This window comes from Gadus chalcogrammus, chromosome 22, assembly GCF_026213295.1.
Source record: "Gadus chalcogrammus isolate NIFS_2021 chromosome 22, NIFS_Gcha_1.0, whole genome shotgun sequence".
In the NCBI taxonomy this organism is placed as follows: Eukaryota; Metazoa; Chordata; class Actinopteri; order Gadiformes; family Gadidae; genus Gadus; species Gadus chalcogrammus.
The window spans coordinates 453,898-479,923 of record NC_079433.1 but is presented as its reverse complement, the minus strand read 5'-3'; the positions used below and the strand labels follow the sequence as shown (position 1 = coordinate 479,923).

General features: G+C 35.0%; 1 protein-coding gene across 1 annotated transcript in view; it reads right to left on the bottom strand.

The window, feature by feature from the left end:
- The window catches only part of LOC130376140 (vesicle-associated membrane protein 2-like), a gene marked incomplete at its 5' end in the record, with an annotated part of 35,927 nt that overhangs the window by 6,903 nt on the left and 2,998 nt on the right, over positions 1–26,026 (bottom strand). The gene's annotated exons all lie outside the window — the stretch shown is intronic.

The following is a 26,026-nucleotide window of genomic DNA, read 5'->3' as shown; positions in this document are numbered from 1 at the left end:
ACAACAGTGTTACCCCTTATGTTTTTCAGTGACGACCAATAAAAAAACAGTGTTACCCCCTTATGGTTTTTTTTCATGACGACCAATAAAAAACGATGTTACCCCTTATGTTTTTTTTCATGACGACCAATAAAAAAAGACAGTGTTACCCCTTATGTTTTTTTTTCATGACGACCAAAAAAAAGGACGTGTTACCCTTATGTTTTTTTTCATGACGACCAATAAAAAGGACAGTGTTACCCCGTTATGTTTTTTTTCATGACGACCAATAAAAAACAGTGTTGCCCTTGTGTTTTTTTAAAAAAAACGACAGTGTTACCTATGTTTTTTTTCATGACGACCAATGAAAAACAGTGTTACCCCTTTATGGGTTTTTTTCATGACGACCAATAGAAACAACAGTGTTACCCCTTATTTTTTTTTCATGCCGACCAATAAAAAACGACAGTGTACCCTTATATTTTTTTTCATGGACGACCAATAAAAAACAACGTGTTACCCCTTATGTTTTTTTTCATGACGCCCAAATAAAAAACAGGTGTTACCCCTTATGTTTTTTTCATGCGACCAATAAAAACGATGTTACCCCCTTATGTTTTTTTTCATGACGACCAATAAAAAAAGACAGTGTTACCCCTTATGTTTTTTTTCATGACGACCAATAAAAAAAGGCCCGTGTTACCCCCTTATGTTTTTTTTCATGACGACCATAAAAAAAGGACAGTGTTACCCCTTATGTTTTTTTTCATGACGACCAATAAAAAACAGTGTTGCCCCTTTTGTTTTTTTAAAAAAAACGACAGTGTTACCTTATGTTTTTTTCATGACGACCAATGAAAAACAGTGTTACCCCTTATGGTTTTTTCATGACGACCAATAGAAAAACAACAGTGTTACCCTTATTTTTTTTTCATGACGACCAATAAAAAACGACAGTGTTACCCCTTATGTTTTTTTTTCATGACGACCAATAAAAAACAACAGTGTTACCCCTTATGTTTTTTTTCATGACTACCAATAAAAATCAGTGTTACCCATTGTGTTTTTTAAAAAAAAACGACAGTGTCTACCTTATGTTTTTTGTCATGACGACCCAATGAAAAAACAACATTGTTACCCCTTCTGTTTTTTTTCATGACGACCAATAAAAAACAGTGTTACCCCTTATGTTTTTTTTCATGACGACCAATAAAAAACGACAGTGTTACCCCTAATGTTTTTTTTCATGAGACCAATTAAAAAACAGTGTTACCCCTTATGTTTTTTTTCATGACGACCAATAAAAAAGGACAGTGTTACCCCTTAGTATTTTTTTTTCATGACGACCAAAAAAAACAACAGTGTTACCCCTTTGTTTTTTTTCATGCGACCAACAAAAACAGTGTACCCCTTATGTTTTTTTTCATGACGACCAATAAAAAAAAGACAGTGTTACCCCTTATGTTTTTTTCATGACGACCAATAAAAAACGACAGTGTTACCCCCTATGTTTTTTTTGATGACGACCAATAAAAAACAACAGTGTTACCCTTCTGTTTTTTTTCATGACGCCCAATAAAAACAACAGTGTTACCCCTTATATTTTTTTTCATGACGACCAATAAAAAACAGTTGTTCCCCCTTATGGTTTTTTTATGACGACCAATAAAAAACGACAGTGTTACCCCTTATATTTTTTTTCATGACGACCAATAAAAAAATTGTTACCCCTTATGGTTTTTTTCATGTCGACCAATAAAAACGACAGTGTGTTACCCCTGTATGTTTTTTTTTTTTTCATGACAACCAATAAAAAAACGACAGTGTTACCCCTTATGTTTTTTTTCATGACGACAATAAAAAACAGTGTTACCCCTTATGTTTTTTTCATGAAGACCAATACAAAACGACCAGTGTTACCCCTCTGTTTTTTTTCATGACGACCAATAAAAACAGTGTTACCCCTTATGTTTTTTTTCATGACGACCAATAAAAAACGACCGTGTTACCCCTAATGTTTTTTTTCATGACGACCAAAAAAAAACAGTGTTACCCCTTATGTTTTTTCATGACGACCAATAAAAAAAGACAGTGTTACCCCTATGTTTTTTTTTCATGACGACCAATAAAAAAGGGACAGTGTTACCCCTTATGTTTTTTTTTCATGACTACCAATAAAAAACAGTGTTACCCCTTGTGTTTTTTTAAAAAAAACGACAGTGTTACCTTATGTTTTTTTTCATGACGACCAATAAAAAACAGTGTTACCCCTTATGGTTTTTTTCATGCCGACCAATAAAAAACAGTGTTACCCCTTATGGTTTTTTCAGTGACGACCAAAGAAAACGACAGTGTTACCCCTATGTTTTGTTCATGACGACAATAAAAAACAGGTGTTACCCTTATGGTGTTTTTCATGAAGACCAATAAAAAACAGTGTTACCCCTTATGTTTTTTTTCATGACGACCAATAAAAAACGACAGTGTTACCCCTAATGTTTTTTTTCATGACGACCAATAAAAAAACAGTGTTACCCTTATGGTTTTTCATGACGACCAATAAAAAACGACGGTGTTACCCCTTACTTTTTTTTTTCATGACGACATATAAAAAACGACAGTGTTACCCCTTATATTTTTTTTCATGACGACCATAAAAAACAACGTGTTAACCCTTATGTTTTTTTCATGACGACCAATAAAAAACAGTGTTACCCCTTATGTTTTTTTTCATGACGACAATAAAAAACGACAGTGTTACCCCTAATGTTTTTTTTTCATGAGACCCAATAAAAAACAGTGTTACCCCTTATGGTTTTTTCATGACGACCAATAAAAAACGACAGTGTTTACCCCTAATGTTTTTTTTCATGACGACCAATAAAAACAGTGTTACCCTTATGGTTTTTTTTCATGAAGACCATAAAAAATGACAGGTTACCCATTATGTTTTTTTCTCATGACGACCAATAAAAACAGTGTTACCCCTTATGTTTTTTTTCATGACGACCACTAAAAAACGACAGTGTACCCCTTATTTTTTTTTTCATGACGACCAATAAAAAACAGTGTTACCCCTTGTGTTTTTTTTTTAAAAACGACAGTGTTACCTTATGTTTTTTTTCATGACGACCAATGAAAAACAACATTGTTACCCCTTATTTTTTTTTTTCATGACGACCAATAAAAAACAGTGTTACCCTTATGGTTTTTTTCATGGACGCCAATAGAAACGGACAGTGTTACCCCTTATGTTTTGTTTCATGACGACCAATAAAAACAGTGTTGCCCCTTATGGTTTTTTCATGACGACCAATAAAAAACGACGGTGTTACCCCTTATTTTTTTTTTCATGCCGACCAATAAAAAACAACAGTGTACCCCTTATGTTTTTTTTCATGACGACCAATAAAAAAACAGTGTTACCCCTTATGTTTTTTTTCATGACGACCAATAAAAACGACAGTGTTACCCCTTATGTTTTTTTTCATGACGACCAATAAAAAAACGACAGTGTTACCCCTTATGTTTTTTTTCATGACGACCAATAAAAAACGACAGTGTTACCCCTTATGTTTTTTTTCATGACGACAATAAAAAACAGTGGTACCCTTTATGGTTTTTTCATGTCGACCAATAAAAAAAGGACAGTGTTACCCCTTATGTTTTTTTTTTCATGACGACCATAAAAAAAGGGACAGTGTTACCCCTTATTTTTTTTTTTCATGACGACCAATAAAAACGACAGTGTTACCCCTTATATTTTTTTTCCTGACGACCAATAAAAACAACAGTGTTACCCCTTATGTTTTTTTCATGACGACCAATAAAAAACCGTGTTACCCTTATGTTTTTTTCATGACGACCAATAAAAACGATGTTACCCCTTATGTTTTTTTTCATGACGACCAATAAAAAAAGACAGTGTTACCCCTTATTTTTTTTTCATGACGACCATAAAAAAGGACAGTGGTTACCCCTTATGTTTTTTTTTCATGACGACCATAAAAAAGGACAGTGTTACCCCTTATGTTTTTTTTCATGACGACCAATAAAAACAGTGTTGCCCCTTGTGTTTTTTCTAAAAAAAACGACAGTGTTACCTTATGTTTTTTTTTCATGACGACCAATGAAAAACAGTGTTACCCCTTATGGTTTTTTTTTCATGACGACCAATAGAAAACAACAGTGTTACCCCTTATTTTTTTTTTCATGACGGACCAATAAAAAACGACAGTGTTACCCCTTATATTTTTTTTTCCTGACGACCAATAAAAAACAACAGTGTTCCCCCTTATGTTTTTTTTCATGACGACCAATAAAAAACAGAGTTTACCCCTTATGTTTTTTTTTTCATGACGACCAATATAAAAACGATGTTACCCCTGATGTTTTTTTTCATGACGACCAATAAAAAAAAGACAGTGTTACCCCTTATGTTTTTTTCATGACGACCAATAAAAAAAGGACAGTGTACCCTTATGTTTTTTTCATGCGACCAATAAAAAAGGACAGTGTTACCCCTTATGGTTTTTTTTTCATGACGACCAATAAAAAACAGTGTTGCCCCTTGTGTTTTTTTAAAAAAAACGACAGTGTTACCTTTGTTTTTTTTCATGACGGACCCAATGAAAAACAGTGTTACCCTTATGGTTTTTTTTTTCATGCGGACCAATAGAAAACAACAGTGTTACCCCTTATTTTTTTTTCATGACGACCCAATAAAAAACGACAGTGGTACCCCTTATGTTTTTTTCATGACGACCAATAAAAAAACAACATGTTACCCCTTATGTTTTTTTCATGACTACCAATAAAAATCAGTGTTACCCCTTGTGTTTTTTTTAAAAAAACGACATGTGTACCTTATGTTTTTTTTCATGACGACCCCATGAAAAAACACATTGTTACCCCTTATTTTTTTTTTCATGACGACCAATAAAAAACAGTGTTACCCCTTATGTTTTTTTTCATGACGACCAATAAAAAACGACAGTGTACCCCTAATGTTTTTTTTCATGACGACCAATAAAAAACAGTGTTACCCCTTATGTTTTTTTTCATGACGACCAATAAAAAAAGGACAGTGTACCCCCTTATATTTTTTTTCTGACGACCAATAAAAAACAACAGTGTTACCCCTTATGTGTTTTTTTCATGACGACCAACAAAAAACAGTTTTACCCCTTATGTTTTTTTTCATGACGACCAATAAAAAAAGACAGTGTTACCCTTATGTTTTTTTCATGACGACCAATAAAAAACGACAGTGTTACCCCCTATGTTTTTTTTGATGACGACCAATAAAAAACAACAGTGTTACCCCTTATGTTTTTTTTCATGACGCCCAATAAACAACAACAGTGTTACCCTTATATTTTTTTCATGACGACCAATAAATAAACAGTGTTCCCCCCTTATGTTTTTTTTATGACGACCAATAAAAAACGACAGTGTTACCCCTTATATTTTTTTTCATGACGACCATAAAAACATTGTTACCCCTTATGGTTTTTTTCATGTCGACCAATAAAAACGACAGTGTTACCCTTATGTTTTTTTCATGACAACCAATAAAAAAACGACCAGTGTTACCCCTTATGTTTTTTTTCATGACGACCAATAACAAAACAGTGTTACCCCTTATGTTTTTTTTCATGACGACAATAAAAAACGACCGGTGTTACCCCTTATGTTTTTTTTTTCATGACGACCAATAAAAAACCAGTGTTACCCCTTATGTTTTTTTCATGACGACAATAAAAAAACGACAGTGTTACCCCTAATGTTTTTTTTCATGAGACCCAAAAAAAACCGTGTTACCCCTTATGTTTTTTTCATGACGACCAATATAAAAAAAAGACAGTGTTACCCCTTATGTTTTTTTTCATGACGACCAATAAAAAAAGGACAGTGTTACCCTTATGTTTTTTTTTCATGACGACCAATAAAAAACAGTGTTACCCCTTGTGTTTTTAAAAAAAAACGACAGTGTTACCTTATGTTTTTTTTTCATGTACGACCAATGAAAAAACAACATTGTTACCCCTTATTTTTTTTTTTCATGACGACCAATAACAAAACAGTGTTACCCCTATGGTTTTTTTCATGACGACCAAAGAAAACGACAGTGTTACCCCCTTATGTTTTGTTTCATGAACGACCAATAAAAAACAGTGTTACCCCTTATGGTTTTTTTTTCATGACGACCAATAAAAAACGACAGTGTTACCCCTTATGTTTTTTTTAAAAAACGACAGTGTTACCTTATGTTTTTTTCATGACGACCAATGAAAACACAACATTGTTACCCCTTATTTTTTTTTTCATGACGACAATAAAAAACAGTGTTACCCCTTATGGTTTTTTTCATGACGACCATAGAAAACGACAGTGTTACCCCTTAGGTTTGTTTCATGACGACCAATAAAAAACAGTGTTGCCCCTATGTTTTTTTCATGACGGACCAATAAAAAACGACGGTGTTACCCTTATTTTTTTTTCACTGACGACAATAAAAAACAACAGTGTTACCCCTTATGTTTTTTTTCATGACGACCAATAAAAAAACAGTGTTAACCCCTTATGTTTTTTTCATGACGACCAATAAAAAACGACAGTGTTACCCCTTATGTTTTTTTTCATGACGACCATAAAAAAACGACAGTGTTACCCCTTATGTTTTTTTCATGACGACCAATAAAAAACGACAGTGTTACCCTTATGTTTGTTTTTCATGACGACAATAAAAAACAGTGTTACCCTTTATGGTTTTTTCATGCGACCAATAAAAAATGACAGTGTTTACCCCTTTTTTTTTTTCATGACAACCAATAAAAAAACGACAGTGTTACCCCTTATGTTTTTTTCATGACGACCAATAAAAAACAGTGTTACCCCTTATGTTTTTTTTCATGACGACCAATAAAAAATTGACAGTGTTACCCCTTAAGTTTTTTTGTCATGACGACCAATAAAAAAACGACAGTGTTACCCCTTATGTTTTTTTCATGACGACCAATAAAAAACAACAGTGTTACCCCTTATGTTTTTATTTCATGACGATCAATAAAAAACAGTGTTTACCCTTTATGGTGTTTTTCATGTAGACCAATTAAACAACGACAGTGTACCCCTTATGTTTTTTTCATGACAATCAATTAAAAAAACGACAGTGTTACCCCTTATGTTTTTTTCATGACGACCAATAAAAAACAGTGTTACCCCTTATGGTTTTATTCATCGACGACCTATAAAAAACGACAGTGTTACCCCTTATGTTTTTTTTTCATGACGACCAATAAAAAACAGTGTTAACCTTATGGTTATTTTTCATGACGACCACTAAAAAACGACAGTGTTACCTTATGTTTTTTTTCATGACGAACCAATAAAAAATTGACAGTGTTAACCCTTATGTTTTTTTTCATGACGACCAATAAAAACGACCAGTGTTACCCCTTATGTTTTTTTTCATGACGACCAAAAAAAACACGACAGTGTTACCCCTTATGTTTTTTTCATGACGACCAATAAAAAAACGACAGTGTTACCTCTTATGTTTTTTTTCATGACGCCCCAATAAAAAACAACAGTGTTACCCCTTATGTTTTTTTTCATGACGCCCAATAAAAAACGAACAGTGTACCCCTTATATTTTTTCATGACGACCAAGTAAAAAACAGTGTTCCCCCTTATGGTTTTTTATGACGACCAATAAAAAACGACAGTGTTACCCTTATATTTTTTTTTCATGACGACCAATAAAAACATGTTACCCCTTATGGTTTTTTTCATGTCGACCAATAAAAAACGACAGTGTTACCCCTTATGTTTCTTTTCATGACAACCAATAAAAAACGACAGTGTTACCCCTTATGTTTTTTTCATGACGACCAATAAAAAACAGTGTTACCCCCTTATGTTTTTTTTCATGACGACCAATAAAAACGACAGTGTTACCCCTTATTTTTTTTTTCATGACGACCAATAAAAAACAGTGTTACCCCTTATGTTTTTTTTCATGACGACCAATAAAAAACGACAGTGTTCCCCCTAATGTTTTTTTTCATGACGACCAAAAAAAAACAGTGTTACCCCTTATGTTTTTTTTCATGACGACCAATAAAAAAAAGACAGTGTTACCCCTTATGTTTTTTTTCATGACGACCAATAAAAAAAGGACAGTGTTACCCCTTATGTTTTTTTCATGACGACCAATAAAAAACAGTGTTACCCCTTGTGTTTTTTTTAAAAAAACGACAGTGTTACCTTATGTTTTTTTTCATCACGACCAATGAAAAAACAACATTGTTACCCCTTATTTTTTTTTTCATGACGACCAATAAAAAACAGTGTTACCCCTTATGGTTTTTTTCATGACGACCAATAGAAAACGACAGTGTTACCCCTTATGTTTTGTTTCATGACGACCAATAAAAAACAGTGTTACCCCTTATGGTTTTTTTCATGACGACCAAAAAAAAAACGACGGTGTTACCCCTTATGTTTTTTTTCATGACGACCAATAAAAACGACAGTGTTACCCCTAATGTTTTTTTTTCATGACGACCAATAAAAACAGTGTTACCCCTTATGGTTTTTTTCATGACGACCAATAAAAAACGACAGTGTTACCCCTTATGTTTTTTTTCATGACGACCAATAAAAAAACGACAGTGTTACCCCTTATGTTTTTTTTCATGACGACCAATAAAAAACAACAGTGTTACCCCTTATGTTTTTTTTCATGACGACCATAAAAAACAGTGTTACCCTTTATGGTTTTTTTTCATGTCGACCAATAAAAAACGGACAGTGTTACCCCTTATGTTTTTTTTCATGACAATCAATAAAAAAACGACAGTGTTACCCCTTATGTTTTTTTTCATGACGACCAATGAAAAACAGTGTTACCCCTTATGTTTTATTCATGACGACCTATAAAAAACGACAGTGTTACCCCTTATGTTTTTTTCATGACGACCAATAAAAACAGTGTTAACCCTTATGGTTTTTTTCATGACGACCAATAAAAACGACAGTGTTACCCCTTATGTTTTTTTTTCATGACGACCAATAAAAAATTGACAGTGTTACCCCTTATGTTTTTTTTCATGACGACCAATAAAAAAACGACAGTGTTACCCCTTATGTTTTTTTTCATGACGACCAATAAAAAACAACAGTGTTACCCCTTATGTTTTTTTTCATGACGACCAATAAAAAACAGTGTTACCCTTTAAGGTTTTTTTCATGTCGACCAATAAAAAACGACAGTGTTACCCCTTATGTTTTTTTTCATGACAATCAATAAAAAAACGACAGTGTTACCCCTTATGTTTTTTTTCATGACGACCAATAAAAAACAGTGTTACCCCTTATGTTTTATTTCATGACGACCTATAAAAACGACAGTGTTACCCCTTATGTTTTTTTTCATGACGACCAATAAAAAACAGTGTTAAACCTTATGGTTTTTTTCATGACGACCAATAAAAAACGACAGTGTTACCCCTTATGTTTTTTTCATGACGACCAATAAAAAATTGACAGTGTTACCCCTTATGTTTTTTTTCATGACGACCAATAAAAACGACAGTGTTACCCCTTATGTTTTTTTTCATGACGACCAATAAAAAAACGACAGTGTTACCTCTTATGTTTTTTTTCATGACGACCAATAAAAAACAACAGTGTTACCCCTTATGTTTTTTTTCATGACGCCCAATAAAAAACAACATTGTTACCCCTTATATTTTTTTTCATGACGACCAATAAAAAACAGTGTTCCCCCTTATGGTTTTTTTATGACGACCAATAAAAACGACAGTGTTACCCCTTATATTTTTTTCATGACGACCAATAAAAAACATTGTTACCCCTTATGGTTTTTTTCATGTCGACCAATAAAAAACGACAGTGTTACCCCTTATGTTTTTTTTCATGACAACCAATAAAAAAACGACAGTGTTACCCCTTATGTTTTTTTTCATGACGACCAATAAAAAACAGTGTTACCCCTTATGTTTTTTTTCATGACGACCAATAAAAAACGACAGTGTTACCCCTTATGTTTTTTTTCATGACGACCAATAAAAAACAGTGTTACCCCTTATGTTTTTTTTTCATGACGACCAATAAAAAACGACAGTGTTACCCCTTATGTTTTTTTTCATGACGACCAATAAAAAACGACAGTGTTACCCCTTATGTTTTTTTTCATGACGACCAATAAAAAACAGTGTTACCCCTTATGGTTTTTTTCATGACGACCAATAAAAAACAGTGTTACCCCTTATGTTTTTTTTCATGACGACCAATAAAAAACGACAGTGTTACCCCTTATGTTTTTTTTCATGACGACCAATAAAAAACGACAGTGTTACCCCTTATGTTTTTTTTCATGACGACCAATAAAAAACAACAGTGTTACCCCTTATGTTTTTTTTCATGACGACCAATAAAAAACAGTGTTACCCTTTATGGTTTTTTTCATGTCGACCAATAAAAAACGACAGTGTTACCCCTTATGTTTTTTTTCATGACAATCAATAAAAAAACGAGTGTTACCCCTTATGTTTTTTTTGATGACGACCAATAAAAAACAACAGTGTTACCCCTTATGTTTTTTTTCATGACGCCCAATAAAAAACAACAGTGTTACCCCTTATATTTTTTTTCATGACGACCAATAAAAAACAGTGTTCCCCCTTATGGTTTTTTTATGACGACCAATAAAAAACGACAGTGTTACCCCTTATATTTTTTTTCATGACGACCAATAAAAAACATTGTTACCCCTTATGGTTTTTTTCATGTCGACCAATAAAAAACGACAGTGTTACCCCTTATGTTTTTTTTCATGACAACCAATAAAAAAACGACAGTGTTACCCCTTATGTTTTTTTTCATGACGACCAATAAAAAACAGTGTTACCCCTTATGTTTTTTTTCATGACGACCAATAAAAACGACAGTGTTACCCCTTATGTTTTTTTTCATGACGACCAATAAAAAACAGTGTTACCCTTATGTTTTTTTTTCATGACGACCAATAAAAAACGACAGTGTTACCCCTAATGTTTTTTTCATGACGACCAAAAAAAAACAGTGTTACCCCTTATGTTTTTTTTCATGACGACCAATAAAAAAAGACAGTGTTACCCCTTATGTTTTTTTTCATGACGACCAATAAAAAAAGGACAGTGTTACCCCTTATGTTTTTTTTCATGACGACCAATAAAAAACAGTGTTACCCCTTGTGTTTTTTAAAAAAAAACGACAGTGTTACCTTATGTTTTTTTTCATGACGACCAATGAAAAAACAACATTGTTACCCCTTATTTTTTTTTTCATGACGACCAATAAAAAACAGTGTTACCCCTTATGGTTTTTTTTCATGACGACCAAAGAAAACGACAGTGTTACCCCTTATGTTTTGTTTCATGACGACCAATAAAAACAGTGTTACCCCTTATGGTTTTTTTCATGACGACCAATAAAAAACGACAGTGTTACCCCTTATGTTTTTTTTTAAAAAACGACAGTGTTACCTTATGTTTTTTTTCATGACGACCAATGAAAAAACAACATTGTTACCCCTTATTTTTTTTTTTCATGACGACCAATAAAAAACAGTGTTACCCCTTATGGTTTTTTTCATGACGACCAATAGAAAACGACAGTGTTACCCCTTATGTTTTGTTTCATGACGACCAATAAAAAACAGTGTTGCCCCTTATGGTTTTTTTCATGACGACCAATAAAAAACGACGGTGTTACCCCTTATTTTTTTTTTCATGACGACCAATAAAAAACAACAGTGTTACCCCTTATGTTTTTTTTCATGACGACCAATAAAAAACAGTGTTACCCCTTATGTTTTTTTCATGACGACCAATAAAAAACGACAGTGTTACCCCTTATGTTTTTTTTCATGACGACCAATAAAAAACGACAGTGTTACCCCTTATGTTTTTTTCATGACGACCAATAAAAAACGACAGTGTTACCCCTTATGTTTTTTTTTCATGACGGACCAATAAAAAACAGTGTTACCCTTTATGGTTTTTTTCATGTCGACCAATAAAAAATGACAGTGTTACCCCTTATGTTTTTTTTCATGACAATCAATAAAAAAACGACAGTGTTACCCCTTATGTTTTTTTTCATGACGACCAATAAAAAACAGTGTTACCCCTTATGTTTTTTTTCATGACTACCAATAAAAAATTGACAGTGTTACCCCTTATGTTTTTTTTCATGACGACCAATAAAAAAACGACAGTGTTACCCCTTATGTTTTTTTTCATGACGACCAATAAAAAACAACAGTGTTACCCCTTATGTTTTTTTTCATGACGATCAATAAAAAACAGTGTTACCCTTTATGGTGTTTTTCATGTCGACCAATAAAAACGACAGTGTTAACCCTTATGTTTTTTCTCATGACAATCAATAAAAAACGACAGTGTTACCCCTTATGTTTTTTTTCATGACGACCAATAAAAAACAGTGTTACCCCTTATGTTTTATTCATGACGACCTATAAAAAACGACAGTGTTACCCCTTATGTTTTTTTCATGACGACCAATAAAAAACAGTGTTAACCCTTATGGTTTTTTTTCATGACGACCAATAAAAAACGACAGTGTTACCCCTTATGTTTTTTTTCATGACGACCAATAAAAAATTGACAGTGTTACCCCTTATGTTTTTTTTCATGACGACCAATAAAAACGACAGTGTTACCCCTTATGTTTTTTTTCATGACGACCAATAAAAAAACGACAGTGTTACCCCTTATGTTTTTTTTTCATGACGACCAATAAAAAAACGACAGTGTTACCTCTTATGTTTTTTTTCATGACGACCAATAAAAACAACAGTGTTACCCCTTATGTTTTTTTTCATGACGCCCAATAAAAACAACAGTGTTACCCCTTATATTTTTTTTCATGACGACCAATAAAAAACAGTGTTCCCCCTTATGGTTTTTTTATGACGACCAATAAAAAACGACAGTGTTACCCCTTATATTTTTTTTCATGACGACCAATAAAAAACATTGTTACCCCTTATGGTTTTTTTCATGTCGACCAATAAAAAACGACAGTGTTACCCCTTATGTTTCTTTTCATGACAACCAATAAAAAAACGACAGTGTTACCCCTTATGTTTTTTTTCATGACGACCAATAAAAAACAGTGTTACCCCTTATGTTTTTTTTCATGACGACCAATATAAAAAACGACAGTGTTACCCCTTATGTTTTTTTTCATGACGACCAATAAAAAACAGTGTTACCCCTTATGTTTTTTTTCATGACGACCAATAAAAAACGGACAGTGTTCCCCCTAATGTTTTTTTTCATGACGACCAAAAAAAAACAGTGTTACCCCTTATGTTTTTTTTCATGACGACCAATAAAAAAAAGACAGTGTTACCCCTTATGTTTTTTTTCATGACGACCAATAAAAAAAGGACAGTGTTACCCCTTATGTTTTTTTTCATGACGACCAATAAAAAACAGTGTTACCCCTTGTGTTTTTTTTAAAAAAACGACAGTGTTACCTTATGTTTTTTTTCATCACGACCAATGAAAAAACAACATGTTACCCCTTATTTTTTTTTTCATGACGACCAATAAAAAAACAGTGTTACCCCTTATGGTTTTTTCATGACGACCAATAGAAAACGACAGTGTTACCCCTTATGTTTTGTTTCATGACGACCAATAAAAAACAGTGTTACCCCTTATGGTTTTTTTCATGACGACCAATAAAAAACGACGGTGTTACCCCTTATGTTTTTTTTCATGACGACCAATAAAAAACGACAGTGTTACCCCTAATGTTTTTTTCATGACGACCATTAAAAAAACAGTGTTACCCCTTATGGTTTTTTTTCATGACGACCAATAAAAACGACAGTGTTACCCCTTATGTTTTTTTTTCATGACGACCAATAAAAAAACGACAGTGTTACCCCTTATGTTTTTTTTCATGACGACCAATAAAAACAACAGTGTTACCCCTTATGTTTTTTTTCATGACGACCAATAAAAAACAGTGTTACCCTTTATGGTTTTTTTCATGTCGACCAATAAAAAACGACAGTGTTACCCCTTATGTTTTTTTTCATGACAATCAATAAAAAAACGACAGTGTTACCCCTTATGTTTTTTTTCATGACGACCAATGAAAAACAGTGTTACCCCTTATGTTTTATTTCATGACGACCTATAAAAAACGACAGTGTTACCCCCTTATGTTTTTTTTCATGACGACCAATAAAAAACAGTGTTAACCCTTATGGTTTTTTTCATGACGACCAATAAAAAACGACAGTGTTACCCCTTATGTTTTTTTTCATGACGACCAATAAAAAATTGACAGTGTTACCCCTTATGTTTTTTTTCATGACGACCAATAAAAAAACGACAGTGTTACCCCTTATGTTTTTTTTCATGACGGACCAATAAAAACAACAGTGTTACCCCTTATGTTTTTTTTCATGACGACCAATAAAAAACAGTGTTACCCTTTAAGGTTTTTTTCATGTCGACCAATAAAAACGACAGTGTTACCCTTATGTTTTTTTCATGACAATCAATAAAAAAACGACAGTGTTACCCCTTATGTTTTTTTTCATGACGACCAATAAAAAACAGTGTTACCCCTTATGTTTTATTTCATGACGACCTATAAAAAACGACAGTGTTACCCCTTATGTTTTTTTTCATGACGACCAATAAAAAACAGTGTTTAAACCTTATGGTTTTTTTTCATGACGACCAATAAAAAACGACAGTGTTACCCCTTATGTTTTTTTCATGACGACCAATAAAAAATTGACAGTGTTACCCCTTATGTTTTTTTTCATGACGACCAATAAAAACGACAGTGTTACCCCTTATGTTTTTTTCATGACGACCAATAAAAAAACGACAGTGTTACCTCTTATGTTTTTTTTCATGACGACCAATAAAAAACAACAGTGTTACCCCTTATGTTTTTTTTCATGACGCCCAATAAAAACAACATTGTTACCCCTTATATTTTTTTTCATGACGACCAATAAAAAACAGTGTTCCCCCTTATGGTTTTTTTATGACGACCAATAAAAAACGACAGTGTTACCCCTTATATTTTTTTCATGACGACCAATAAAAACATTGTTACCCCTTATGGTTTTTTTTCATGTCGACCAATAAAAAACGACAGTGTTACCCCTTATGTTTTTTTTCATGACAACCAATAAAAAACGACAGTGTTACCCCTTATGTTTTTTTTCATGACGACCAATAAAAAACAGTGTTACCCCCTTATGTTTTTTTTCATGACGACCAATAAAAACGACAGTGTTACCCCTTATGTTTTTTTTCATGACGACCAATAAAAAACAGTGTTACCCCTTATGGTTTTTTTCATGACGACCAATAAAAAACGACAGTGTTACCCCTTATGTTTTTTTTTCATGACGACCAATAAAAAACGACAGTGTTACCCCTTATGTTTTTTTTCATGACGACCAATAAAAAACAGTGTTACCCCTTATGGTTTTTTTCATGACGACCAATAAAAAACAGTGTTACCCCTTATGTTTTTTTTCATGACGACCAATAAAAAACGACAGTGTTACCCCTTATGTTTTTTTTCATGACGACCAATAAAAAACGACAGTGTTACCCCTTATGTTTTTTTTCATGACGACCAATAAAAAACAACAGTGTTACCCCTTATGTTTTTTTTTCATGACGACCAATAAAAAACAGTGTTACCCTTTATGGTTTTTTTCATGTCGACCAATAAAAACGACAGTGTTACCCCTTATGTTTTTTTTCATGACAATCAATAAAAAAACGAGTGTTACCCCTTATGTTTTTTTTCATGACGACCAATAAAAAACAGTGTTACCCCTTATGTTTTATTTCATGACGACCTATAAAAAACGACAGTGTTACCCCTTATGTTTTTTTTCATGACGACCAATAAAAAACAGTGTTAACCCTTATGGTTTTTTTCATGACGACCAATAAAAAACGACAGTGTTACCCCTTATGTTTTTTTTCATGACGACCAATAAAAAATTGACAGTGTTACCCCTTATGTTTTTTTTTCATGACGACCAATAAAAAAACGACAGTGTTACCCCTTATGTTTTTTTTCATGACGACCAATAAAAAACAACAGTGTTACCCCTTATGTTTTTTTTCATGACGACCAATAAAAAACAGTGTTACCCTTTATGGTTTTTTTCATGTCGACCAATAAAAAACGACAGTGTTACCCCTTATGTTTTTTTTCATGACAATCAATAAAAAAACGACAGTGTTACCCCTTATGTTTTTTTTCATGACGACCAATAAAAAACAGTGTTACCCCTTATGTTTTATTTCATGACGACCTATAAAAAACGACAGTGTTACCCCTTATGTTTTTTTTCATGACGACCAATAAAAAACAGTGTTGACCCTTATGGTTTTTTTCATGACGACCAATAAAAAACGACAGTGTTACCCCTTATGTTTTTTTTCATGACGACCAATAAAAAATTGACAGTGTTACCCCTTATGTTTTTTTTCATGACGACCAATAAAAACGACAGTGTTACCCCTTATGTTTTTTTTCATGACGACCAATAAAAAACGACAGTGTTACCCCTTATGTTTTTTTTCATGACGACCAATAAAAAAACGACAGTGTTACCTCTTATGTTTTTTTATGACGACCAATAAAAAACGACAGTGTTACCCCTTATATTTTTTTTCATGACGACCAATAAAAACATTGTTACCCCTTATGGTTTTTTTCATGTCGACCAATAAAAAACGACAGTGTTACCCCTTATGTTTTTTTTCATGACAACCAATAAAAAAACGACAGTGTTACCCCTTATGTTTTTTTTCATGACGACCAATAAAAAACAGTGTTACCCCTTATGTTTTTTTTCATGACGACCAATAAAAAACGACAGTGTTACCCCTTATGTTTTTTTTCATGACGACCAATAAAAAACAGTGTTACCCCTTATGGTTTTTTTCATGACGACCAATAAAAAACGACAGTGTTACCCCTTATGTTTTTTTTCATGACGACCAATAAAAACGACAGTGTTACCCCTTATGTTTTTTTTCATGACGACCAATAAAAAACAGTGTTACCCCTTATGTTTTTTTTCATGACAACCAATAAAAAACAGTGTTACCCCCTATGTTTTATTTGATAGATATCGACTGTGTTACCTCTTATGTTTGATTCATGACGGCCGATAAGAAACAACAGAGTTACCCCTCACGTTTTTTCCTTGTTGACCAACAAAAAACGACAGTGGTACCCCTGTCCACGTTTTTGCTGGGATCCGAACCTGGGCTGTTTAGAGTGTTAACCTCCAAACTTAGCAATGCACCATCAACACACAGATTACGTTCAACACAATGGTTATACTTTACTTTATAATTCGCAAGAAATAGAGAAAAGAGTCTTCCAACAGAAGACATCAACCGGACTTGAACCCCGGTCTCCAGGGGGTTAGCTCACAGCTCTCTCCACTTCCCATTGAGATTTGTAATTTAATTATGTCTGAGGTTATATATGACAGTGCAATAGACATGATAGCGTTACGTTTAAAATTAAAGATATTGTGTCTCCAGTGGGTTAGGCTGAGTGCACTCCACTGCACCACTGAGGCGATAACAATACACAATAATCAATCATCAATAAACATTCAAATGTATGTGTGTATTTCTATTATTTCCCTTATGTTTTTTTTCATGACGACCAATAAAAAACAGTGCTACCCCTTATGGTTTTTTTCATGACGACCAATAAAAAACGACAGTGTTACCCCTTATGGTTTTTTTCATGACGACCAATAAAAAACAGTGCTACCCCTTATGTTTTTTTCATGACGACCAATAAAAAACGACAGTGTTACCCCTTATGGTTTTTTTCATGACGACCAATAAAAATGACAGTGTTACCCCTTATGTTTTTTTTCATGACGACCAATAAAAAAAAACGACAGTGTTACCCTTTATGTTTTTTTTCATGACGACCAATAAAAAACAGTGTTACCCCTTATGTTTTTTTTCATGACAATCAATAAAAAACGACAGTGTTACCCCTTATGTTTTTTTTCATGACGACCAATAAAAAACAGTGTTACCCCTTATGTTTTATTTCATGACGACCTATAAAAAACGACAGTGTTACCCCTTATGTTTTTTTTCATGACGACCAATAAAAAACAGTGTTAACCCTTATGGTTTTTTTCATGACGACCAATAAAAAACGACAGTGTTACCCCTTATGTTTTTTTTCATGACGACCAATAAAAAATTGACAGTGTTACCCCTTATGTTTTTTTTCATGACGACCAATAAAAACGACAGTGTTACCCCTTATGTTTTTTTTCATGACGACCAATAAAAAAACGACAGTGTTACCCCTTATGTTTTTTTTCATGACGACCAATAAAAAAACGACAGTGTTACCTCTTATGTTTTTTTTCATGACGACCAATAAAAAACAACAGTGTTACCCCTTATGTTTTTTTTCATGACGCCCAATAAAAAACAACATTGTTACCCCTTATATTTTTTTTCATGACGACCAATAAAAAACAGTGTTCCCCCTTATGGTTTTTTTATGACGACCAATAAAAAACGACAGTGTTACCCCTTATATTTTTTTTCATGACGACCAATAAAAAACATTGTTACCCCTTATGGTTTTTTTCATGTCGACCAATAAAAAACGACAGTGTTACCCCTTATGTTTTTTTTCATGACAACCAATAAAAAAACGACAGTGTTACCCCTTATGTTTTTTTTCATGACGACCAATAAAAAACAGTGTTACCCCTTATGTTTTTTTTCATGACGACCAATAAAAAACGACAGTGTTACCCCTTATGTTTTTTTTCATGACGACCAATAAAAAACAGTGTTACCCCTTATGGTTTTTTTTCATGACGACCAATAAAAAACGACAGTGTTACCCCTTATGTTTTTTTTCATGACGACCAATAAAAACGACAGTGTTACCCCTTATGTTTTTTTTCATGACGACCAATAAAAAACAGTGTTACCCCTTATGTTTTTTTTCAAGACGACCAATAAAAAACGACAGTGTTACCCCCTATGTTTTATTTGATAGATATCGACTGTGTTACCTCTTATGTTTAATTCATGACGGCCGATAAGAAACAACAGAGTTACCCCTCACGTTTTTTCCTTGTTGACCAACAAAAAACGACAGTGGTACCCCTGTCCACGTTTTTGCTGGGATCCGAACCTGGGCTGTTTAGAGTGTTAACCTCCAAACTTAGCAATGCACCATCAACACACAGATTACGTTCAACACAATGGTTATACTTTACTTTATAATTCGCAAGAAATAGAGATAAGAGTCTTCCAACAGAAGACATCAACCGGACTTGAACCCCGGTCTCCAGGGGGTTAGCTCACAGCTCTCTCCACTTCCCATTGAGATTTGTAATTTAATTATGTCTGAGGTTATATATGACAGTGCAATAGACATGATAGCGTTACGTTTAAAATTAAAGATATTGTGTCTCCAGTGGGTTAGGCTGAGTGCACTCCACTGCACCACTGAGGCGATAACAATACACAATAATCAATCATCAATAAACATTCAAATGTATGTGTGTATTTCTATTATTTCCCTTATGTTTTTTTTCATGACGACCAATAAAAAACAGTGCTACCCCTTATGGTTTTTTTCATGACGACCAATAAAAAACGACAGTGTTACCCCTTATGGTTTTTTTCATGACGACCAATAAAAAACAGTGCTACCCCTTATGTTTTTTTCATGACGACCAATAAAAAACGACAGTGTTACCCCTTATGGTTTTTTTCATGACGACCAATAAAAATGACAGTGTTACCCCTTATGTTTTTTTTCATGACGACCAATAAAAAAAAACGACAGTGTTACCCTTTATGTTTTTTTTCATGACGACCAATAAAAAACAGTGTTACCCCTTATGGTTTTTTTCATGACGACCAATAAATGACGACCAATAAACCCCTTATGTTTTTTTTCATGACGACCAATAAAAAACAGTGTTACCCCTTATGGTTTTTTTCATGACGACCAATAAAAACGACAGTGTTACCCCTTATATTATATTTTACAAAAACAACAGTGTCACCCTTTATGTTTTTTTTCATGACGACCAATAAAAAACAACAGTGTTACCCTTTATGTTTTTTTTCATGACGACCAATAAAAAACGACAGTGTTACCCCTTATGTTTTTTTTCATGACGACCAATAAAAAAGTGTTACCCCTTAAGTTTTTTTTCATGACGACCAATAAAAAAACAACAGTTTTACCCCTTATGTTTTTTTTCATGACTACCAATAAAAAACAGTGTTACCCCTTATGTTTTTTTTCATGACGACCAATAAAAAACAGTGCTACCCCTTATGTTTTTTTTCATGACGACCAATAAAAAACGACAGTGTTACCCCTTATGGTTTTTTTCATGACGACCAATAAAAACGACAGTGTTACCCCTTGTGTTTTTTTTCATGACGACCAATAAAAAAACGACAGTGTTACCCCTTATGTTTTTTTTCATGACGACCAATAAAAAACAGTGTTACCCCTTATGTTTTTTTTCATGACGACCAATAAAAAACAGTGCTACCCCTTATGGTTTTTTTCATGACGACCAATAAAAAACGACAGTGTTACCCCTTATGGTTTTTTTCGTGACGACCAATAAAAACGACAGTGTTACCCCTTATGTTTTTTTTCATGACGACCAATAAAAAACGACAGTGTTACCCCTTATGTTTTTTTTCATGACGACCAATAAAAAACAGTGTTACCCCTTGTGTTTTTTTTCATGACGACCAATAAAAAACGACAGTGTTACCCCTTATGTTTTTTTTCATGACGACCAATAAAAAAATGACAGTGTTACCCCTTATGTTTTTTTTCATGACGACCAATAAAAAAACGACAGTGTTACCCCTTATGGTTTTTTTCATGACGACCAATAAAAAACGACAGTGTTACCCCTTAGGTTTTTTTTCATGACGACCAATAAAAAAATGACAGTGTTACCCCTTATGGTTTTTTTCATGACGACCAATAAAAAACGACAGGGTTACCCCTTATGGTTTTTTCTCACTCCTTTCCATTCTGAATTCTTACTCGCGCTCTTAAAAGGCTTCATTGCGGCGTAAAAAGCGGCGCATTATTTAGCATGACGGCGTAAAATACGCAGTTTTTCTACATTTTACGTAATGAAGGTGATACGTGACTAAATGAGGGCGTTTTCTGTCGGGGATGGCTTGCCATACTATATGTCTATGGTCAGGGGTCCTTGGCTAGGCTTGAGGCCGAGGTGAGACCAAGATGGCCGCCAGGTGAGCAATCTGCCCTGCATGACGTCACCTTATTGCTTCTTGTTGTATCGACCATCTTCAGGGTTGAATTATTAAAGCTGTGTGTTAATTGGCCAATGTATAGAATGAATCGGGGGTCAAAACAGTTCAATTGCAAACCATTTATTTGGAGTGTTCTTGCATATGATCTGCTCCGATCACTCACATTCAAATGTTGAATCCCGCAATTGTATTTATTCATCAAAACTAATTTTAGGGAAATTACATGAAGATGCATGAAAAATCAAATTCTTAAATTGTATCAAATACAACTGAAGTCTAACGGAAACTGACGGAAAATTCAAGCAACAAACATGAAAATAAATATTTGACTGGTACAAGTAGTGCGATCCCACCACTGGTCTGTAGGGGGCAGCATCAACACAATAAATAAATAGACGAATGAGATTTACTATCGAGCTTTAGAAACAAAACAACACAAAACACATGTTGAAGAATACGCAGCATGTTCTCCCCCTGCAGAGTTATTAAATCAGGAAACACAACATCTGTCAGACGTCATGAGTGGACTTTTGGTTGAACGTTTCAAACCAGCTGCTTGGGTTCAGACGAGCCCTGGACTTCACCTCGGCTGGAGTGTTTTAGTGCACAGATGTCGGCCCACATCTGTCGGCCCACCTAGCACCAGGAGGGACACTGCGGGTCTTTCTAGAACCATCCAGATGTTCTAAGCTACAATGGGCAGGAAGTGAGAAACATCTGGACAGGTGGAAATACGAGCTCTGCTGAGACGATCGGACTGAGAGGAAGAGGAGGTACAATCAGGGAGGAGGAGGAGGAGGAGGGGAGAGGGAGGAGGGGAGAGGGAGGAGAAGGCACAATCAGGGAGGAGGAGGAGGTGAGGAGGAGGGGAGAGGGAGGAGGAGGAGGTGAGGAGGAGGGGAGAGGGAGGAGGAGGGGAGAGGGAGGAGGAGGGGAGAGGGAGGAGGAGGGGAGAGGGAGGAGGTGAGGAGGAGGGGAGAGGGAGGAGGAGGGGAGAGGGAGGAGGAGGAGGGGAGAGGGAGAAGGAGGAGGGGAGGAGGAGGGGAGAGGGAGGAGGAGGGGAGAGGGAGGAGGAGGGGAGAGGGAGGAGGAGGAGGGGAGAGGGAGGAGAAGGCACAATCAGGGAGGAGGAGGAGGAGCTGATGGAGTAGAGGAGGAGGTGATGGAGGAGGAGTGGAGGAGGTGAGGGAGGAGGAGTGGAGGAGGTGAGGGAGGAGGAGAGGAGGAGGTGAGGGAGGAGGAGAGGAGGAGGTGAGGGAGGAGGAGGTGAGGAGGAGTGGAGGAGGTGAGGGAGGAGGAATGGAGGAGGTGATGGAGGAGGAGTGGAGGAGGTGAGGGAGGAGGAGTGGAGGAGGTGAGGGAGGAGGAGTGGAGGAGGTGAGGGAGGAGGAGTGGAGGAGGTGAGGGAGGAGGAGTGGAGGGGAGAGGGAGGAGGAGGGGAGGGGTGAGGGAGGAGGAGTGGAGGAGGTGAGGGAGGAGGAGTGGAGGGGAGAGGGAGGAGGAGTGGAGGGGAGGAGGTGAGGGAGGAGGAGTGGAGGAGGTGAGGGAGGAGGAGTGGAGGGGAGGAGGTGATGGAGGAGGTGAGGGAGGAGGAGTGGAGGAGGAGGGGAGGAGGTGAGGGAGGAGGAGTGGAGGGGAGAGGGAGGAGGAGGTGAGGGGAGAGGGAGCAGACGAGAGAAGAGGAGATAGTTGTTGATAGTCGTGTTCCCGATGACCGCTCAGTAGAAGAAGTACACTGCAGGGAGAAGGAGACCGAACTGTTAGTCAGTAAACGAGGCGGAACTTTACTAGAACTCTCTTCTGTAAGAAGAGGCTGGGGCCTAGAGGCTGGTATAGACACTAGTGTTATTAAAGGTGTAGTATATATACAGTGTTATTAAAGGTGTAGTATAGACACTAGTGTTATTAAAGGTGTAGTATATATACTAGTGTTATTAAAGGTGCAGTATATATACAGTGTTATTAAAGGTGTAGTATATATACAGTGTTATTAAAGGTGCAGTATATATACAGTGTTATTAAAGGTGTAGTATATATACAGTGTTATTAAAGGTATAGTATATACACTGGTGTTATTAAAGGTGTAGTATATATACTAGTGTTATTAAAGGTGTAGTATATATACAGTGTTATTAAAGGTGTAGTATATATACAGTGTTATTAAAGGTGTAGTATATATACAGTGTTATTAAAGGTGTAGTATATACACTAGTGTTATTAAAGGTGTAGTATATATACTAGTGTTATTAAAGGTGTAGTATATATACTAGTGTTATTAAAGGTGTAGTATATATACTAGTGTTATTAAAGGTGTAGTATATACACTAGTGTTATTAAAGGTGTGGTATATATACTAGTGTTATTAAAGGTGTAGTATATATACGGTGTTATTAAAGGTGTAGTATATATATACTAGTGTTATTAAAGGTGAAGTATACATACCAGTGTTATTAAATGTGTAGTATATATATGGTGTTATTAAAGGTGTAGTATATACACTAGTGTTATTAAAGGTGTAGTATATATACTAGTGTTATTAAAGGTGTAGTATATATACTAGTGTTATTAAAGGTGTAGTATATATACGGTGTTATTAAAGGTGTAGTATATATACTAGTGTTATTAAAGGTGTAGTATATATACGGTGTTATTAAAGGTGTAGTATATATACTAGTGTTATTAAAGGTGTAGTATATATACTGGTGTTATTAAAGGTGTAGTATATATATGGTGTTATTAAAGGTGTAGTATATACACTAGTGTTATTAAAGGTGTGGTATATACACTAGTTTTATTAAAGGTGTAGTATATATACGGTGTTATTAAAGGTGTAGTATATACACTAGTGTTATTAAAGGTGTGGTATATACACTAGTGTTATTAAAGGTGTAGTATAAACACTAGTGTTATTAAAGGTGCAGACACACTAGTGTTATTAAAGGTGTAGTATATATACTAGTGTTATTAAAGGTGTGGTATATATCCTAGTGTTATTAAAGGTGTGGCATATATACTAGTGTTATTAAAGGTGTAGTATATATACTAGTGTTATTAAAGGTGTGGTATATATACTAGTGTTATTAAAGGTGTGGTATAAACACTAGTGTTATTAAAGGTGCAGACACACTAGTGTTATTAAAGGTGTGGTATATATACTAGTAGGGATGGGAATTGATAAGAATTTCACGATTCCGATTCCGATTCCGATTCTGCTTATCGATCCGATTCCTTATCAATTCTCTTATCGATTCTCATTGGGTGAGAAAATAAGTATAAATGTGTTTGTTTGCATTACATCTCTTTAATATCTGATCAGAAGTGCTTCTAGTATTAGGAAATTGTACATTTTCAAATCAATTGGTCTAGACGAAAAGATATATGTTTCGCTTTTTAAGCCCAAATGCCATCATTATGTGCCATACAACTAAAAACACAGACTGAAAACAGCCAAGTAAGAGCTTGTGCCTTTTGGAATTCTAACAGTGCTCATTTGCATTCAACTTGTAACAAAATTAAACTGACATAAACAAAATGAAGCATTGATTAGACAGAGATTTATTAGATGGGCCTACCTAATAAACCGTTGGAACACACAAGACCGGAAACCATAGCAATGCCGGTAAACAAACCCCGAGAAGCCCAATCCCTATGAGAGCTCCCCACGCTACGGCCATCCGGAGGCGACAGAGCTGTTGGCCGTGATATTATATATACAATTATAATATAGTATATAATATATTATATACTATTATATATAGAGCTCCGGGAGTCGCAAACTGCAACAATCACTTTCTCCTCCATTCCGCGGTTCACCCGGACTGCACTGCACTGAGTTTGACGGCTGAACGCGGATTGGCTGTTACGTTACACATGTCACTCAGTTATCACGCTGTTGAACGCTGATTGGCTGTCATCACGACAAAAACTTGTCATCGGTTTTCTCCCGCGAAAAACTCGCCCTTATACGCGTCTCTACGTTCACTTTGTATGGGATCTTGTCGCCCCGTCGCGTTTGGTGTGAACGCACAATGCGATTCTTCCTCGGCGGCGACATGTTTGCTGCGTTCTGAACCAAATCCAAGCAGCGTGTGTGTGACGTCACGACGCATTTGCCGCGACAAGAACCGATAAGCGGAATCGTTAAGCAGGCTTGCTAACGATTCCAAGGAATCGGTTGACTCGGAACCGGTTCTGAACAAGAACCGGTTCTCGATTCCCATCCCTATATACTAGTGTTATTAAAGGTGTGGTATAAACACTAGTGCTATTAAAGGTGTAGTATATATACTAGTGTTATTAAAGGTGTAGTATATATACTAGTGTTATTAAAGGTGTGGTATATATACTAGTGTTATTAAAGGTGTAGTATATACCAGTGTTATTAAAGGTGTAGTATATATACTAGTGTTATTAAAGGTGCAGAATATATACTAGTGTTATTAAAGGTGTAGTATATATACTAGTGTTATAAAGGTGTAGTATATATACTAGTGTTATTAAAGGTGTAGTATATACTAGTGTTATTAAAGGTGTAGTATATATACACTAGTGTTATTAAAGGTGCAGAATATATACTAGTGTTATTAAAGGTGTAGTATATATACTAGTGTTAT